The sequence below is a fragment of the Dama dama genome, chromosome 20 (genome assembly GCF_033118175.1).
Source record: "Dama dama isolate Ldn47 chromosome 20, ASM3311817v1, whole genome shotgun sequence".
Taxonomy (NCBI): domain Eukaryota; kingdom Metazoa; phylum Chordata; class Mammalia; order Artiodactyla; family Cervidae; genus Dama; species Dama dama.
The window spans coordinates 62,601,596-62,616,156 of NC_083700.1; the positions used below are offsets into that span (position 1 = coordinate 62,601,596).

Consider the following 14,561-nt stretch of genomic DNA (forward strand, 5'->3'; position numbering starts at 1 on the left):
TGGTGCAGTCAGTATGTTAGCAAATTTGGAAAACTCAGCAGTAGCCACAGGACAGGAAAAGGTCAGTTTTCATTCCAGTCCCAAAGAAAGGCAATGCCAAAGAATGCTCAACTACTGCACGATTGCACTGATCTCACATGCTAGTAAAATAATGCTCAAAATTCTCCAAGCCAGGCCTCAGCAATACGTGAACCATGAACTCCAGATGTTCAACCTGGTTTTAGAAAAGGCAGAGGAACCAGAGATCAAATTGTCAGCATCCGCTGAATCATCAAAAAAGCAAGATAGTTCCAGAAAAACATCTATTTCTGCTTTATTGACTATGCCAAAGCCTTGGACTGTGTGGATTACAATAAACTGTGGAAAATTCTGAAAGAGATGGAAATACCAGACCACCTGACCTGCCTCTTGAGAAATCTGTGTGTAGGTTAGGAAGCAACGGATAGAACTGGACATGGAAAAACAGACTGGTTACAAATTGAGAGAGGAGTACGTCAAGGCTGTATATTGTCACCCTGCTTGTTTAACTTATATGCAGAGTACTTCGTGTGAAACGCTGGGCTGAATGAAGCACAAGCTGGAATCAAGATTGCTGGGAGAAATATCAATAATCTCAGATGTGCAGATGCCACCACTCTTATGGCAGAAAGTGAAGAAGAACTAAAGAGACTCTTGATGAAAGTGAAAGAGGAGAATGAAAAAGTCGGCTTAAAGCTCAACATTCAGAAAACAAAGATCATGGCATCTGGTTCCATCACTTCATGGGAAATAGATGGGGAAACAGTGGCTGACTTTATTTTTTTGGTCTCCAAAAACACTACATATAGTGACTGTAGCTGTGAAATTGAAACAGCATACTCCTTCAAAGAAAATTTATTACCAACCTAGACAGCATATTAAAAAGCAGAGATATTACTATGCCAACAAAGGTCTGTCTAGTCAAGGCTATGGTTTTTCCAGTGGTCATGTATGGATGTGAGAGTTGGACTCTAAAGAAAGCTGAGCACTGAAAAATTGATGCTTTTGAACTGTGGTGTTGGAGAAGACTCTTGAGAGTCCCTTGGACTGCAAGGAGATCCAACCAGTCCATCCTAAAGGATATCCATCCTGAGTGTTCATTGGAAGGACTGATGAAGCTGAAACTCCAGTACTTTGGCCATCTGATGTAAAGAGCTGACTCATTTGAAAAGTCCCTGATGCTGGTAGAGATTGAGGGAAAGAGGAGAAGGGTACGACAGAGGATGAGATGATTGGATGGCATCACCGACTCGGTGGACATTAGTTTGTTTAAGCTCCTGGAGTTGGTAATGGACAGGGAAGCATGACACGCTGTTGTCCATGGTGTCACAAAGCTTCAGACATGACTGAGTGACTGAACTGAACTGAACTGATAGGTTTTTGGTTGTTGTGTTTTCATTTTCGTTCATTTCTGTGCATATTTTATTTCTTTTTTGATTTCTCCTGTGATTTGTTGGTTATTCTGATGTGTGTTGTTTTGCCTCCATATGTTTGTATTTTTAATAGTTGTTTTTTTTTTTTTTTTTCTTTTTCTTTTTCTTTAGTTGACATCTAATCTTACCGCATTGTGTTTGGAAAAGATGCAAGGAATGATTTCAATTTTTTTGAATTTACCAAAGCCAGATTTATGGCCCAGGATGTGATCTACTTGGAGAAGGTTCTTTGTGCACTTGAGAAAAAGGTGAAATTCATTTTTGGGGGAATGAAATGTCCTATAGATATCAATTAGGTCTAACTGGCCCATTGTATCATTTAAATTTTGTGTTTCCTTGATAATTTACTGTTTAGTTGATCTATCCATTGGTGTGAGTTGGGTATTGAAGTCTCCCACTATTATTGTGTTACTATTAATTTCCCCTTTCATACTTTTTAGCATTTGCCTTACACATTGTGGTGCTCCCATGTTGGGTGCATATATATTTATAATTGTTATATCTTCTTCTTGGATTGTCCTTTGATCATTATGTAGTGTCTGTCTTTGTCTCTTTATTTAAAAGTCTATTTTATCTGTTATAAGCATTCTTACTCCTGCTTTCTTTTGATCTTCATTAGCGTGAAATATCTTTTCCAGCCCTTCACTTTCAGACTGTATGTGACCCTGTTTTGAGGTGGGTCTCTCGTAGACAGCATATATAAGGGTCTTGTTTTTGTATCCATTCAGCCAGTCTTTGTCTTTTGGTTGGGACATTCAACCCATTTACATTTAAGGTTAATTATTGATAAGTATGATCCAGTTGCCATTTACTTTGTTGTTTTGTGTTTGAGTTTATACACCCTTTCTGTGTTTCCTGTCTAGAGAAGATCCTTTAGCATTTGTTGAAGAGCTGGTTTGGTAGTGCTGAATTATCTCAGCTTTTGCTTGAGCTCTACCCCTCGTGAAAGACTCTCTTCTCTCCCAGCTCAGAGGGGCAGTTGAGTGCCCCCAGAGTCCATCTGAGAGTCTGAAGTCTTGCTTGCAGCAAAGCAGGCTTCTGGAGCTGAATTTGGGGCTCTAATCTAACATCTGTCAAGGCATTTTCCCAGTTTGTTCAATACATCAGACTAGTCACTGAAAAAAGACATTGGTGAGGGGTGGCCCCAAGCTGACCCAGGAATAGGACGGGGAGGCCACTTTCTCCCCAACAAGTTCATCAAAAGATCATTTGAATGCTAAGCAAATTCCAGAAAACTTCTGAATGCTGGCAGAGGACACCAGGCACTGAGAAAGGCAGCACATTGTCTTCAAAAGGAGATGTTTTATTATTGGTGTGGTATGAATGGAGAAGTCTTGAGGCTACTGTAAGAATAAGACTGCAAACCAGAGGAAGGAGGCTTAAATCCAAAACCTGAGAACTCCAGAAAACTCTTGACTCCAGGGAACATTAATCGACAAGAGCTCGTCCAAAAGCCTCCATACCTACATTGAAACCAAGCTCCATCCAAGAACCAACAAGTTTCAGAGCAAGACATACCACGCTAATTCTCCAACAATACAGGAACATAACCCTGAGCATTAAAATACAGGTGGCCGAAAGTCACACCAAACCCATAGACACCTCAACACTCAACTACTGGACACTTCATTGCACTCCAGAGAGAAGAGATCCAGCTCCACACACCAGAACACTGGCACAGGCTTCCCTAAGCAGGAAAACTTGACAAGTCACTCGTCCAACCCCCCACCACAGGGAGGAACCTCCACAATAAAGAGGAACCACAAACTTCCAGTATACAGAAAGGCCACCCCAAACACAGCAATCTAAACAAGATGAAAAGGCAGAGAAATATTCAGCAGGTAAAGGAACATGATAAAAGCCCACCAAACCAAACAAAAGAGGAGGAGATAGGGAGTCTACCTGAAAAAGAATTTAGAATAATGATAGTAAAAATGATTCAAAATCTTGAAAACAAAATGGAGTTACAGATAAATAGTTTGGAGACAAGGATTGAAAAGATGCAAGAAATGTTTAACAAGGACTTAGAAGAAATAAAAAAGAGACAATCAATAATGAATAATGCAATAACTGAGATCAAAAGCACTCTGGAGGGAACCAACAGTAGAATAACTGAGACAGAAGATAGGATAAGTGAGGTGGGAGATAGAATGGTAGAAATAAATGAAGCAGAGAGGAAAAAAGAAAAAAGAATTAAGAGAAATGAGGACAACCTCAGAGACCTCTGGGATAATGTCAAATGCCCTAACATTTGAATCATAGGAGTCCCAGAAGAAGAAGACAAAAAGAAGGGCCATGAGAAAATACTTGAGATAATAGTTGAAAGCTTCTCTGAAATGGGAAAGGAAATAGCCACCCAAGTCCAAGAAACCCAAAGAGTCCCAAACAGGATAAACCCAAGGTGAAACACTCCAAGACACATATTAATCAAATTAATGAAAATCAAACACAAAGAACAAATATTAAAAGCAGCAAGGGAAAAACAACAAATAACACACAAGAGGATTCCCATAAGGATAACAGCTGATCTTGCAACAGAAACTCTTCAGGCCGGAAGGGAATGACAGGATATACTTAAAGTGATGAAAGAGAAAAACCTGCAACCCAGATTACTGTACCCATCAAGGATCTCATTCAAATGTAGAGGAGAAATGTCTTAAAACTTTTAAGACAAGTTTTAAGACACACACACACAAGCCATATAAGGTTCAAAACTATTCCTTGACATTTCAAAATGATATTCGTTACCATTTTTTGGCTGCTTTGGGTCTTAGTTGTGGCATGCAGAATCTTTAGCTGAGGTATAACTCTTAGTGCAGCATGTGGGATTTAGTTCCCTGAGCAAAAATTCCACATGCATTGGCAACATGATGCCCTAACCAGTGGACACCAGAGAAGTTGCTTGGTTACCTTTTGTGTAGAAAACTGAGTCAGTGGATGGGAAAGGCAAAGAGGGATCTTCCTCAGTACAAATCACTTTGTATATCTTAACTTTGCTGTTAGTCTCTTGAGTTTGTTCACTTTGTGATGATTCATGGGGCTTTACTCCTATGGTATTTATACTTCATTAAAAAAGGAAGGAAGGGTGCTCGCTTCGGCAGCACATATACTAAAATTGGAACGATACAGAGAAGATTAGCATGGCCCCTGCGCAAGGATGACACGCAAATTCGTGAAGCGTTCCATATTTTTTAAAAAAGAAAGAAAAAAAAAAAAGGAAGGAAGGAAGGTTTTCTAACCCAGAGTCCCTGTTCCTGTTTTACTCTCTCCAACTAGAAACTATTGACTCCTATTCTTGATTATAACCTAAAAATGTATGCTTCAAATTTAGATTATGGATAAATGGAGTTATAAAACTGAGAGAGATCTATGATGAAATCAAGGGCACAGTATATGAAAGAATATAAATGAACTAAATGTTATCATCGGCCAAAATTCAGTGTATACATAGAAAAAAATGTACTTATTTTAATTTCCAGGGATTCTGGAAAATGTGGCATCTCAGGCAGTTTAAAGTATACAGGATATTACTTACCATAGTCACATTCCCATTACAATAATTTTTATCAGGGAACATGAGTTTATATAATTTCTTTTGGAAAAAGAGCTTAATTTTAATGAGATAAAATAATGTTAGTATTCATTTGAATGTGTGAGCATTTAATATTGGACATGCAGAATTTTCAGTGGGGATTTAAAATATGATATATGAGGGAATTTTAAGTGTAATACATTTAATAACATGAAAGTTCACTATTTTTCTAGGAGGAACTAAGTTATCCTCATCTCTACAACACACTTGGTAGTGTTAATGTTCTTTTCCTATGGCTACAAATAATCTTCAGCAAAGTTTTGTAATATACCTCATCATATTCAACATAATGCTGACACTTAGGTAGTTAAGTATTGCTCTGTGCCTTTTAATGATTCATTTCATGGGAAAATAATCATTCTCTTAAACTTCCTGGAGAAAGTACAAAATCTCTACTGTTGCAGAGAAGGAAATCTATGCAAGACATATTATATTAAAGGAGGGGAATAAAAGGACCCTTGACAATTTTCACCTCTGAAGATGTCTGTTCATTGTTTGACATTTTCTTGACGGTTATTGAGATACAACTTGACAAAAGATGCATAGATTTTTTTCCCCCCCCTAAATTGTTTTTTATTGAACTTCGGACTTGTGTCGAACATCTGGAGCTAGGGGAAGAATATGCAGTCTTAAGGAAGACTGACTCTGACACATCACTTTGACTTTACGACTCTGCCTTTATCCAATAGCCAAATAATGAATTAGCACAAGCAATAGAGGGGAATAATAGTTATTGAGAGATGGAAAATTTCTTTTACTTGGTCTACAAGAGCTTTACTTCTTAAAAGTCTTTGCCATGTACAGAGAGAAGTCCTAGGAAATTCAAATCACAGAACTTGATCACATTTATTAATACATAGTTCTGAGACATGTCTAAAGGGTCAAGTATAAATGGAGATTCTAAATATTTAAGAGTCTCTCATTTGCTGACTGCTTCAAAATTGGGAAAGCAGTATGACAAGGATGCATATTGTCTCCCTGCTTATTTAACTTATATGTAGAGTATATCATGAAAATGCTAGGCTGGGTGAATCACAAGCTGGAATCAAGATTGCTGGGAGAAACATCAACAACCTCAGATAAGCAGATGATACCACTATAATGGCAGAAATTGAAGAGGAACTAAAGAGTTTCTTGATGAAAGAGGAGAGTGAAAAAGCTGGCTTGAAACTCAACATTAAAGAAAGCTAAGATCATGATATCTGGCCCAATTACTTCATGGCAAATAGAAGGGGGAAAAGTGGAAACAATGGCAGATTTTATTTTTTGTGCTCCCAAATCACTGCAGATGGTGACTGCAGCCTTAAAATTAAAAGATGCTTGCTCTTTGGAAAGAAAGCTATGACAAACCTAGACAGCATATTAAAAAGCAGAGACATCACTTTGCCAGCAAAGGTTCATATATTCAAAGCTATGGTTTTTCTAATGGTCACATATGGATGTGAGAATTGGACCATAATGAAAGCTGACCACTGAAGAATTGAGGCTTTAGAATTGTGGTGCTGGAGAAGACTCCAGAGAGTCCCTTGGACAGCAAGGAGATCAAACCAGTCAATCATAAAGGAAATCAACCCTGAATATTCATTGCAAGGACTGATGCTGAAGCTCCAATACTTTGGCCATCTCTTGCAAAAAGCTGACACATTGAAAAAGACCCTGATGATGGGAAAGATTGAAAGCAAAAGGAGAAGGGGGTGGTAGAGGATGAGACAGTTAGATAGCATCACCAACTCAATGGACATGAATTTGAGCAAATTCCGGGAGGTAGTGGAGGATGGAAAAACCTGTTGAGCTACGGTTCATGGGGTTGCAAAGAGTCAAACATAACTTAATGACTGAACAACAACATTTTCCCAAAGTTGTTCCTTATTTGTATTATGTCTGCTACTGCTAAGTCATTTCAGTCGTGTATTATGTCTAGGATGTCCTAAATGCTCTAATTAGGGTCACTAACAGCTAGCCACTGTGATCAACTATAGACCATGTATATATATAACGTTAGTACTCAGTTGTATCTGACTCTTTGTGACCCTGTGGACTGTAGCCCACCAGGCTGCTCTGTCCATGGAATTTTCCAGGCAAGAATACTGGAGTAGGCTTCCATTTACTACTCTAGGGGGTCTTTGCAACCCAGGGATTAAACACATGTCTCTTGTGTCTCCTGCACTGGCAGGTGGATTCTTTACCAATGCACCACCTGGGGACCCCTCCATTGTAGCAGGAAATCTTCAGCGTTTCTTTTTGCTCAAATCCCCTTTCCAAGGTTTACTATTATTTTAATTTTCTGACTTCATCCACTATCATGATTCTAATGTAGCACAATGCAGTTTTGAAGTTATATTTTTAAACAAGAGGCAAAACTTGTGCAAGCTGTATTTTAACATGAAGATCATAGTCATATATTTGGATTATAAGTGATGAAGTTGGAGAAGTCATGATTTGAAGACAAAACATTATTTGAGGCCAAGTTGTTTTTATTCCAGAGCCAATATTTATCCAATACTTCAATACTTCACTACTTGACCCCATGCCATTCTTCTTCAGGATTTCTAAAACTATACATCAGTTATGTTCTTTTGTGACCACTGGCATCTAAAAGTGGCATGGCTAATCTTAAGAGCACCATCCAATTTGAGAAACTGATTAATCTAAGGGGTTTTGGTAGTTACAAACTCATTAAGTTTGTATACTAAAGATTAAAAACACATCTGCTGGAATTTGAGGACGGTGATGCAAGATGACAGCTACTTCAGGCTCAAGAATGGAGTCCCCTCATGTTAGAACTCAAAGAATGCCAGAAAACAGGAGAAGATGGCCCAGTTAGCTGAGGTCTAAAAGATGACACACATGACATGAAACAGCCAGGGATGCTAGTTCGGCCTCCAAGACAAATGTATGAAAACTGAATATATAGTTTGAAATAGAACGTAGACCTAAATACTCAGAAGCACCTTCCCCTAAGATTTATAGCAATATTATGAATGGACCAAATAGGGCTAATGATGAACCTCAAGAGCTGTATCCGTTAGCAAAATGGCAGAATTCTTATGGCATCAAAGGTGTCCTATAGGAGCTTTGGCACCTAAGAATGTTGAAAATCAATATGAAACTCCTGCAATCACCTGAAAGACAGTGTTATAGTAATTAATCAAAAAGAAAAACAACAAAATAAACCCTCCCTCCTTATTTATCCTTCCCTCCCCCCTTATTCTGTTTAAACATTCTTCATTTTTCATAGCAGTAAATCCTGTAGATGTGTGTTGGAGACCTTACAGTACAGGACAGAAAACTCCCATTCAAAGCAATTTATCTTAAGATACTATAAATGATCCTTCTAACTTTGTGTTCATTTGGGATATATAAATTTTGCTATAACAAGTAATCCTGTCAAGTGTAGCCACTATCCATTTAGTTGAACTTTTGGATTAAGAAAATACATTTAATTTCCATCACAATTTATGAGTCATATCTAACTCAATTGAGAAAAAAGACATCACACAATCACTTTGCTTTTGATTATATGGCTTGGGGTCTCTATCTTGTTTTCCATCACCTCCCCCTGCCACCTTGCCTTCTCCCTCTCTAAATAACTTTCCAACTTGGGTGATTTCTTAGATGTTAAAATTTTAGGTCATAACCTGTGGGACTGTTATTGAGTGTATGAATGCACTTCTCTGTACCCTTGGTTTCTTGTTTTTTTTTTTTTTTTCTTTTTCTTTTTTATTTTAAAGTCTTAATGGCCACCTTCCCAAATATTCTTTCCCCACTCTTCTCCACTATTCTTAACAGAAGGATATATTCTAACCCCATGCTGCCCTCTATAATTTGCCTGAGGTAAGGAATTCATGACTTTTCCATATCTTCTCTCCTTCATTTTTATTAAGGGGTTCTACTTTTTCTTTCCTTCCCCTCAGTTCCTTTCTGCACTGTCAGTATCAAACACTTATTTGGATACTTCCTACATTTTGACCAGGTGGCTCAGACGGTAAAAATCTGCCTGCAATGTAGGAGACCCGGGCTCGATCCCTGGATCAGGAAGATCCCCTGGAGAAGGGCATGGCAACCCACTCCAGTATTCTTGTCTGGAAAATTCCATGGACAGAGGGGCCTGATGGGCTACAGTCCATGAGGTCACAAGTTAGACATGACTGACTAGCAACTAACACTTTCACCCTTGACCAGAGGCCATCAGGTAAGGTTTAAAAGAGTCTCTGTCTTCCCTCATTTAGTTTTGGAACCATATTTAATTCCTCTTCATCAGCCTAGGAAATGAATATTAGGTCCTTAGCCCTGCCATTCTCTTCTGTCATCATTAGCTGATATATTTATATTTATTTTTTAGCTCAGGTTTTGATATAATGAAACAAATAGTCACTGGGTTACTCAGATGCACCAGCTCTTAAAGTCTTTGGTGGTTAAATTTGGATAAACTTCATGAACACACTAGGTAATACAAATAATCCCTCTGAATAAATTTTATTTTCCTGTAATTGTTTTTGCTTTTGAAAATTGAAGAAATTTTAAGTTCTTCTTAAATTATGAAATTTTAAATAACATTTGGTCATTATTGAAATTCATTTGAATCTAGTTTGGAATCTGACAACTGGAATAAAAGGAACCTTGAATTCATTGCATGTTCTATTTGTCATTGTTCTCAGCAGGGATTAGGAAAGAACCCAGTATGCATGGCAGATTCCTGCCTGAAGTTGGAGGGCTTGACTTCCTGGCAAAGTGCTGTATTTTTCTACTTTTCTGTTCATGACTACTGACTGATGAAAATGCGGATACAAACTGAGATAAAAGCAATTCACTATGTTTTCAGACAACCAGACAGACAGACATACTGCGACACAAGAAAATAGTTGGTGTTTATCCTCAGTTACTGGCACATAGGGCTTCCCTGATAGCTCAGATGGAAGAATCCACCTGCAATGCAGGAGACCTGGGTTTGATCCCTGGGTTGGGAAGATCCCCTGAAGAAGGGAAAGGTTACCCACTCCAGTATTCTGGCCTAGAAAATTCCATGGACTATACGGTCCATGGGGTTGCAAGGAGTCAGACACAATTGAGCGACTTTCACTTTCACTAGCATATAACTCCTAAAACTCTTATAATTTCCTGAGTTTTAAGGGTGATGGGATGGCTTTTGTCATACGACACTTTGTTGGTTCTTTGATATATTCAGGATAGAAGATGGTTACCTGCAAGACCAAGCCTTGATTAGAAGCTTGGAACTTTCAATCTTACTCAACAACTGCCAGGGAGGGGAGAGGAAATGGAGGTTGAACTAATCAGCTATGGCCAATAATCAATAAATCCTGCCTATGTAAAGAAACCTCCATAAAAATCCCTAAATGGTGGAGTTCTTTGGGGGAATTTTCAGATTGGCAGATATATCCATGTGCCAAGAGGATGGATGGCACCACATCTGAACTGCAAGAGAATAGAAACTCCAGATCTGGGGATCCTTACGGACCTTGTCCTATGTGAATCATCTAATTGTTCATTTGTATCTTTATGATAAATGGATATACACAAGTAAAAATGTCTTCCTGAGTTCTGTGAGGTATTGTAGCAAATTATCAAAGGGTAAATAATCCACCTGCAATGCAGGAGACCCCAGTTCGATTCCTGGGTTGGGAAGATCCCCTGAAGAAGGGAAAGGCCTCCCACTCCAGTATTCTGGCCTGGAGAATTCCATGGACTGTATAGTCCACATGGTTGCAAAGAGTCAGACATGACTGAGCAAATTTCACTTTCACTTTAGAGGGTATGCTATAACTGGAGAGATGAAGTATTGGGAAAAAAAATACTACATATTTGGTGTATCATGTGGAAAAAGCTGATATATAAATAAATAAGAAGTTCATTATTCCAGGCACATGAAATACATGTTTTTTTCAAAAATCTCAATTTCTATATGCTTATTTCTATATGCTTTATTTACTGAAAGGTAATTTCCACTCTTTGAGATTTGATTTTTACTGTGTCATGTCAAGTCTAAAATAATACTCAAAATTTATTTAACAATGAGAAAATAAATGTATCTTAAGATACTATAACACTAACCAATTTAATAGGTCCTGATTATTTTGCATGGATTTACACAAGAAAAAACAAAAAACAAACTATGGTCCTGCCATTGTAGCAATTAGTTACTGGGCAGGTTAAATTCCATTAGTTTATTTTTGTTCAGTCATTCAGTCATGTCCAACTGTTTGCAACCCAATGGACTGAAGCACGCCAGGATTCCCTGTCCTTCAACATCTACTGGAGCTTGCTCAAATTCATGTCCATTGAATTGGTGATGCCGTCCAATCATCTCGTCCTCTGTTGTCCTCTTCTCCTCCTGTCTTCAATCTTTCCCAGAATCAGGGTCTTTTCAAATAAATCAGCTCTTCACATCAGGTGGCCAAAGGTTTGGAGCTTCAGCTTTAGCATCAGCCCTTCCAATGAATATTCAGGATTGATTTCCTTTAGGATTGACTAGTGTGATTTCCTTGCAGTCCAAGGGACTCTCTAAAGTATTTTCCAACACCACAGTTCAAAAGCATCAATTATTTCATATTCAGCCTTCTTTATTGTCTACTCTCACATCCATACATGACTACTGGAAAAGCCATAGCTTTGACTATATGGACTTTTGTCAGCAAAGTGATGTCTCTGCTTTTCAATGTGCTGTCTAATGTGCTTTGTCAAAGCTTTTCTTCCAAGGAGTAAGCCTCTTGTAATTTCATTGCTGCAGTCCCCATCTGCAGTGATTTTGTAGCCCAAGAAAATAAAGTCTGTCATTGTTTTCATTGTTTCCCATCTATTTGCCCTGAAGTGATGGGACTGGATGTCAGGATCTTAGTTTTTTTAAAATGATTGTTAAACCAGCTCCTTCATTCTCATCTTTCAACCTTCACCAAGAGGCTCTTTAGTTCCTCTGCTTTCTGTCATAAGGGTTATGTCATCTTCATATCTGAGCTTATTGATATTTCTCCTGGAAATCTTGATTCCAGCTTGTGCTTCATCCAGCCCAGCATTTCTTATAATGTATTCTGTATATATTTTATAAGCAGGGTGACAGTATACAGCCTTGATGTACTCCTTTCCCAATTCCATCAATACTTCACTTCTAATGCTTTTGGAACTAGGTATGAGAAGAGTTTCCCCACACTAACCAATTCTGCCACACCAGCTGGGTGCCCAACAATTCAACTTAGTTTTGTTACTAACTAGAGTTAGCAATAGATCCTGTAGGCTAAGGGCTCAATCTTACAAGATTGCAAGCCCCTCAATGTCCAAGGTAAATTGTTCAGGCAAAGGAACAATTTGGCAAAGGCAAGGGACAAGGCGAATTTCCAATATTGCCAAGTCCAGGTTATTTCCTGTACTTCTAACTGGCTGGCTATAAGTAGAATGTTCCCATCACTTCCTGCTGGAGTTCAAGAGAGAACTTGAGAGTTGTGACCATCTAATCACATGTTTCCTCTGGAAGCCAGCCCCATTCTTGGGGACTTTCCAAAGTCACCTTTTAATATAAAGTTAGGTGTGGTTGAGAGAGTCTTGTGAATAACAAAAGATACCTTTATTCCTCTTATCACTTACAAAATTCCAAAGGTTTTAGAAGCACTGAGCCAGGAACTTGGATAAAGTTGAAATATAGACTTCTTTATTATGAATCACAATAACCATACAAGCTTTGTGCTAGGTTTCTAATTTCTGTCAATCATTTATGATCAGATTCTTAAAATCAGAAATCTTCTTAGTATTTTATGAACCCTTGAAAATAATTTTTTCATACATTGTTTAGTTGCTAAGCTGTGTCTGACTTTTGTGAAATCCTGGACCAGCAGGCTCTTCTGTCCATGGGATTTCCCAGGCAAGAATACTGGAGTGGTTTATCATTTCCTTCTCCAGGGGATCTTCTCAACCCTGGGACTGAATCTTTGTCTCTTTGGCAGGCAGGTTCATTACCACTGAGCCACCAGAGAAGCCCATTTGACATTCTAAATATACCCAAGTAAAATAATCTATTAATTTTACATTAAATGATACCTTCAAATGACAAAAATAATGCAATTTAGCAATGATGTTCTTTATTCAAAGGAAATAATCCATGAACTGGGGAAGTACTGCACCTTATAAGCAACGGATCAGTTCCTGAGGGATTTGGGGCAAGAGACAGTTTTATAAAGCTTTAGAAGAGGCAACTTGGGAAACAGAACTTGATTGGCTAGGAGGTTGGGATTTCCTTACAAGGCTAAAGTGAGTTAGCTAAAGTAGACTTGGAGAACAGTGATTAGTTGTATGTGGTTTCCTTGCCAGTGGAGCATTTCCAGTAAGTGCAGGCAGATTTAGATGTAGAGTGGGGACTTGGGCTGGGCCGCTGAGGCGGCCCTAATGTGAGGGTCTCAATACACAGTTTCCTTTCATCTGTATTGTACTGTTCTGACAGGTACAGGCCTCAGAGAACCTCCAGAGTGACAGTGCCTGTTGTTGTTATTGTGTGGTCACCAAGTTGTGTCCCACTCTTTTCTGACCCCATCAATTGTAACCCGCCAGGCTCCTCTGTCTATGGGTTTTCCCAAGCAAAAATACTGGAGTAGGTTGCCATTTCCTCCTCCAGGGCATCTTCCCACCCAGGGGTTGAACCAGTGTCTCCTGTCTCCTCCACTGGCAGGGGCACTCTTTACCACTGAGCCACCAGTGCGTATTAGAAGTGCTCATATATGTGATGGTTCCACACTGCTGGTCCTCTGGTCTTCAGAACGCCTAATGTGAATGCAAGTCTAACTTTTCCAAGAGAAAATAGAAGAGAAATAGAAGAATTCTAGGGTTATTTTTTAAAAAGTTTTCTACCATCTTTCAATTGAGTCCCTGAATAACCTAACTTTGTGACCCCATGGACTATATAGTCCATGGAATACTCCAGGCCAGAATACTGGAGTGGGTAGTCTTTCCCTTCTCCAGGGGATCTTCCCAACCCAGGAATCGAACCGGGGTCTCCTGCATCACAGGCGGATTCTTTACCAACTGAGCTATCAGGGAAGCCCTTAGATAGGCTAATGTCAGGTAATTATATTTATTTTAAACCATGCAAAATATACTTTTGACCAAGTCATAGATAAGTAACTTCATCAAGGATAATCAAAACATATTATTAATATTAACTACACTAGCTTTTACTTATTAGAAACTAAAATACTCTGTTTGGTAATGAGACTTTTGATCATTTTAATGGGAAATAACTTATAGCAGAAGCAATCCAGTTTGTAAAAATAATGAATTATAGTATCTTCAAATACATCAACAAAGATTTAACTGATTGTCCAAACCCAAAATTTAATATTTTTTGAATCTATGGAAATCCTTAATACTTTAAATGAAAACAAAATTTAAGCCTTGAGTACAAATGAGATGCAAGAAAATTGTACATATGGCAGTTGTGTTTCAAAAGGTTCCTGAAGTTGTGGAAAACAGAAACAAAACGAGTTCTGGGAATATGCCCCAACCAGCTATAAATAAGTAAT

General features: G+C 38.5%; 1 non-coding gene and 1 pseudogene across 1 annotated transcript; both read left to right on the forward strand.

Annotated features, from left to right (window-relative positions):
* Nucleotides 1–4,536: 4,536 nt before the first annotated feature.
* LOC133041915 (U6 spliceosomal RNA) lies at nucleotides 4,537–4,643 on the forward strand. Its single transcript, XR_009689451.1, has one exon. It is a non-coding gene; the product is annotated as a U6 spliceosomal RNA (small nuclear RNA).
* A 3,267-nt stretch (nucleotides 4,644–7,910) lies between these two features.
* On the forward strand, nucleotides 7,911–8,191 carry LOC133040253 (ubiquitin-conjugating enzyme E2 variant 1-like; annotated as a pseudogene).
* The last annotated feature ends 6,370 nt before the right edge of the window (nucleotides 8,192–14,561 follow it).